This window comes from Puma concolor, chromosome A1 (genome assembly GCF_028749965.1).
Source record: "Puma concolor isolate L17-30 chromosome A1, mPumCon1.1.hap2, whole genome shotgun sequence".
NCBI lineage: Eukaryota > Metazoa > Chordata > Mammalia > Carnivora > Felidae > Puma > Puma concolor.
The window spans coordinates 192393015-192399014 of NC_141667.1; the positions used below are offsets into that span (position 1 = coordinate 192393015).

Consider the following 6000-nt stretch of genomic DNA (forward strand, 5'->3'; position numbering starts at 1 on the left):
TAACTAATATGGCATGAAAAGTTCCATTAAAGAGCCGTGAATAGTGTATTATTAGAGAACAAATAGGAACACTTAATGTAACCTTGAAGTGCAGGTTAGGAACTACTTAACTAATGCATTAAAATGATCATTTTTGTGGAGGATGAATAGCAGGTGTTCTGAAGGAAAAGTGAGGATTGTTCCAGAAAGAAGAAATAAGTACAAAGACACAGAAACATCCTGTGCTCAAGGATGTGCACTGTGTTATGGTTGGAGTGTTGGGGCCATGAAATAAGTGGTGGAAGATAACACAGGGTGCAATATGTTAGCTAAGAAGTTTGGAACTATACTTGTGAGTGATGGGGAGCCTTGAGAGGATTTGAAGCACTGAGAAACATCTTTCTAGGGGCAGTATGGTAAAAGCAACTGGATTCAGAGGTCATTACCTTCATTCAGGTGAGACATGAAAGCCTGAAACAAGGTAGCAGAATGGAGAATGAGGTCAGAATATGCTATCTTCAGATTTTTTTTTTTTTTTTTTTTTTTTTAGTTTCCATGTAACTCATTATTTGAAAGTAGCTAGCAACAACTCAGGTCCTCACCTCTTCCCAGTCAAGTTTGTGACTCCAAAAATAGGGGGAAGGGTTAAAGCGTGGAACTGGAAGGAGAAATCTTTTGACATGCGTGGGTATTTCTGTTGGGGAAAATGTAGACTGAGCCCAGGCCAGACCCCAGGGATTGGTGGGAAGACGGACAGTAATGGCGGTAACGTGGCCCCGCGTTCAGAGCGGACTTACTGCTCTGAGGCTGCACTCCTAAAAACTATTGATGTGGGGCGCGTGGGTGGCTCAGTCGGTTGAGCGTCCGACTTCGGCTCAGGGCATGATCTCACAGGCTGTGAGTTCGAGCCCCGCATCCGGCTCTGTGCTGACAGCTCAGAGCCTGGAGCCTGCTTCAGATTCTGTGTCTCCCTCTCTCTCTGCCCCTTCTCTGCTCATGCTCTGTCTCTCTCTGTCTCAAAAGTAAATAAAAACATTAAAAAAAATAAAAAAATAAAAAACTATTGAGGGAACTGGCTCAGCTCAAGGTCTGAAGCCCATGAACAGAAGACATATGTTAGAGGCAGCATCTCCAAGAGCTGCTTGGTTTAGAGCGATGTAGGTAGAGAAAAGCATCAGAGCTGGGAACAGCTAATGATTTTTATATAAAAATTATAATGTATGTTTAACATACAAATTTTATAAATTTATCCTTTTGTCTCATTTCATAACATTTAGATTTTTTTATTTGTAGTAAAGTGCACTAATTAGGTTGTTGATTGCTCAAAAACTGTTCAAAATTCAGATAATTTTCAAAACTTATAATATCAAATAAATCATCTTAAAAATTAAAACACTGATTTTATTTCAGGTATCTTGGTGTTAAATAAAGGATATACCCTAGTGGTTATTTTACTCTGGTATTATAATGACTGAATGAAATGGCTTTCCTGTTTGATCATGGAACCCTTGTACTTTATCATGGAGAATGAGAGATATTCCAGAAAAGTAGGGTAGATTCAACTTCCAAAAGAGTAGACAAAAGAAATTTTAAAACTACAGATGGAGGATTCCTAGCCACATTTTAGAATGGGTTATTAAGCAGGAAAATTGCCAATTGAGGAAAAGAAGCAGTAATCACTAGGAGGCTGGGAGTATACCGAGAAAATCTGAACAAAAATAATTTCATTTCCTCTATGAATGATGCTCTGAGAATCTATAGACCAAGAAAACGCTGAATATATAGTTATTTTCATTTTAGAAAGATGACATTTGAAAATGTTTGCATGACTAAAAAGGGAATGATTATACCATTAGGTCATATCTATACCTCTTTGATCTATCTGTCACTTTAGAGCAAATGTCTGCAAACTTTTGCTGGATAGAGCCAGAGAGCAAATATTTTAGGCTTTGTGGTTCATGGTCCCTGTTGCAACTATGCAACTCTGCCATTGTAGCATGAAAGCAGCTATAGATATACATAAATGGATGAGTGTGGCAGGAGTTCCAATAAAACTTTCTTTACAAAAGCAGAAGACAAGGTGAATTTTACCCACAGGCTGCAGTTTGTTGATCCCTGGATTATGATGTTGAATAATGTGTTGAGATCAATATGAACTGAAGTCTACAGTGGCATGTTGTAGTATCCCACCTGTGACTATGCTTTGTTCAAAAATGTCTTCAATAATGTCAACTAGGTGGAAGGCAACTTAATCATATTCGTGAATAATAAGAACCAATGAGAACAGCTAACATTTAGAACATAGTCAGGATTCAAAAAGGTTATTTGATGGATGAGTAATGAAAAAAATAAGAAAGATGAAATTCAGTAGGACTAAATATCAAGTTGTATACTAAGTTAAAAAAATTCTAAAAGTGCAGTGGGAGATTTTGTTTGATAGTTATACATGTGAAAAAAATCTCTGTGCAACAGACCAAAATGTTTATAATTAGCCAGTGATGTAAAGTGGTTAGTAGGGAGGCTGAGGATGCCTTAGGCTGCCATGAACTAAGTAGAGTGTCCATGGCAAGCGAAGTTGTGATCTTACTGGGTTTGGTGTGGACCAGAGTCCACTGGAGGACTATATTCAGTTTTAAGTGTCATCTCTTATTAAATATTTTGCTATGTGAACAAGGATAGATACCCTTTGGTTTGGAGAAGGATATAAATATCTAAGGCATTTATTCCTAGAACTGTTGTAAATATTTTGTGAAAGTGTATTCAGTTGAAAAACAGTCATTTTCAGAGTTGCAAATAATTTCTGCCTTTTTTGGGGAGTACTGTCTTTTGTTCTAGGAAGAAACATTCTGATAAAAATCTTTAGTTACATATGGCCTGATTTTGGTTTAGAAACCTCTGAATTACTGGATTAATTTAATTGGAGACATTTTAGACAGATTTTAAGAGTATAGGTTAAGAATGTGTTCTTGGCTATATTAGAACTATGCCATTGAAGAATTAGATGATTTTCTCACAACCCAAGCCCAAACCTGGACTTTGAATCTTCTATGCTTGAAAACTTTTCTTTCTCTCGGGAGATCTGTGTGTGTATGCATTGTGTTTTCTGATCTAAGTAACACTTTGTTTATTGAAGATTTGGAGGCCAGCCTAGAGTAGCAAGGCTGTATTAGTTTGGGAGGTAGATTGTAATTTGAACTTGAGCTGGGCTTAGTTAAACACTACCTGGCCTGCCTCCATGTGTGTTCCTCATGGTATTTTATCTGACAGTGTGATATTCTTGTCCTGCTTATGTAGGCTTATAAAGCATCCATAAGGGGGAGGGATGCGATGCATAACCATGGACTATTGTGATATTCTTGTCCTGGTTATGTAGGCTTATATAGCATCCATAAGGGGGAGGGATGGAGTTTCCCCTGAATGCAATGGATAGTTCTTCTGTAAATCATTTCTATTCTCTATTCTTGAGGCTGAAGGATGTTGGGCTATAACTATTCTGGGTGAAGATTCATAGTTCATTGGTGGGAATTGACCTGAGCTGAGCCTATGAATGCTTCACAGGGAGGAGTCAGGGACTCAGGTTGAGGTTGGCCTTGTGAGCACTAGGATCATCTACTTCTGTTGGCAATTGTTATTTCTCTGTGTTGCTGTTATCCCTGGGCCTTCCATAATATCTTGCTAAAATCATAACTTGAACTCAGAAGGACTTTGGGAATTAGAAAAGATAACTATGGAAAGTGGCAAAAAGCTAGAAAGGTTAGTTATGATTTAACAAGAGGTAAATTGCAAGAAGGTGAAGAGCTGTCTGGAGTAAGACAGTTGTTGGAGATGACATACATTAATGAGGATAGATTTGTGGAATGTGAGGTACTTTCCTGAAATTCCCAGAAATATGCTAAAATACCAAGACAGGATTCTCATGAAGAACTGGGCTTCATGTGGTCTTAAAAGCACTGAACCTTGATCTTTTATTCGGTACTAAAAGGAAAAGTAGACATTTGAGTGTGGCAGAGTAAATTTGGTATTTCCCTTTCTCCACTTGGAAACTATTCAAAGAACACAAGGAGAATGAGAAGTCTGCTTTTGACTATACCAGAAAACATCTGGAACACTGACCCATATCACAGGAGGAAGAGCTACCAAAAACAGTGAAAAAGAGTGAAGAGAAAATGCTAGTGGTTAGAAGTAAGAGCCAGTAAATTACATTTTTCCAAGCTGAGAGGCATTCACCTGTTTGTAAAATTGGGTAGAAGATATAGAACCTGTGGATGGGAGACTTGGGGCATGAAGTGGTTCCTCTCCAGAGGAGGCAGGGCTGAGTAGGGAATCACACAGACAAACCATATTGGCTTGAGGTGGTCTGATCATGGAGCAGGAATCTTGGTGGAGGAAGAAGAGCCTTTCCATGGTGAATATTTCTAATGCTGCTTGCCTATCTCAACAGGATAGAAGTACATGCTAAAGAACATAACCAGTGAGAATACAAAGTTTTTCTTAAATAGTTAAACATACACCAACATATGATCCTGTCATTCCACTTCCAGACATTTACCCAAGACTACTGGGAGCCCATGTGCAAATAAAGACTTGGGCAGCTTGTTTTGTGGCAGTCCCAAACCGGAAATAACCCAAATGTCTATCAACACATGAATGGAAAAACAAATTGTGGGATATTCTTAAAATGGAGTGCTACCCAGGAGTAAGAAAGATACACAACATGGATAAATCTCATGTTGTCATGTGGTACAGGATATGCAGGGATAGGAAGAAAGGATTATAAGGCAACAAGAGGAAAACTTCTGTGGGATGATTAATATGTTCATTGTCTTTATTTTTAGATATATGTGAAATGTATACATGTGTGGCTACTTATCAAATTATATACTTCAAGTACTTCAGAGGTTCTCTGAAGTACTAAAAATTTGGAAAAAAAATTGGCTAGGTCTGTAGGGATCTTTAAATAAAATTAGAGATAGGCACATAACAGACCAACCCAGAATAATAAATAAAAGTAAAGATTAACTAGGCAAAAGAAACACCAATGTATTTGTAGTATATTTGGCAGCAAACAATATTTACATAGACACAATACTATAAACTCTGACTACTGATTTAACCAAACCATTGTATTACAAATATATTGGAAAGGAGGAGGGGGGGTGGTGTCTCTGAGATTACTAAATCTTCAACTGTCCTCAATGCTATTTTATTTTTTAAACGATGAATGTAGATTTCCATAATAAAATAAAAATTAATAAGAAAAAAAATATATACTTCAGACATGCATACTTTACTATATGTAACTTATATCTCAATAAAACTATGAAAAATAATACACAAAAGTGGTGTGATGCCTGAAAACTGTAAAATATGGTGACTGGTTATAATTCAAATGAAAGCAAGTAATCTAATTTCCCACAATGTTTTAGTATACTAACACTCATTAGATCCCTGTAGTAATGAAATTTACATCAAATAAGGAGGCCACTTGTGATAAGCATTGGGTGTTATATGTAAATGATGAATCACTAAATTTTACACCTGAAATTAACTTTGCTGTTAACTAATTAGCATTTAAATAAAAACGTGAATAAAAAAAGATTAGACAATTAAAATAATGCTATCTTTTCACAAATAATCTCATCTTTTAGTAGGACTCCTGGTATGAGGCCTACTGCAATTTCAGTTTTATTGCTTATTGGGCTGAGGAGAATAAACATTCCTAAGAGGAAAGAGTTTTTGTTTTGTTTTGGTTTGGTTTCTAATTCCCATGCCCAGCCCTGAGCCCTTCAGTGTCCAGAACAATAGGGCCATGATGATAGTGGATGTTTAATAAATATCTTGACTTAATGCATAATTGAAAGGCCTGAACAATGTACTCTCAGCTGCCTAGGAAAACATCTGCTGATGGAGAAAACACCTAAGCCATTTCACGGGTGTAGAATACTTTAAAAATATCAGGTAGAAGACATTGTAAGAATTTTTAGACTTCTAAATAATTATTTCTTCCAAATAAATTTAACT

At 36.8% G+C, this 6000-nt stretch overlaps 1 non-coding gene across 1 annotated transcript; it reads left to right on the top strand.

Annotated features, from left to right (window-relative positions):
* Nucleotides 1–5487: 5487 nt before the first annotated feature.
* On the top strand, nt 5488–5565 carry LOC147584699 (small nucleolar RNA SNORD36). The gene has a single exon (XR_015241602.1). It is a non-coding gene; the product is annotated as a small nucleolar RNA SNORD36 (small nucleolar RNA).
* The last annotated feature ends 435 nt before the right edge of the window (nt 5566–6000 follow it).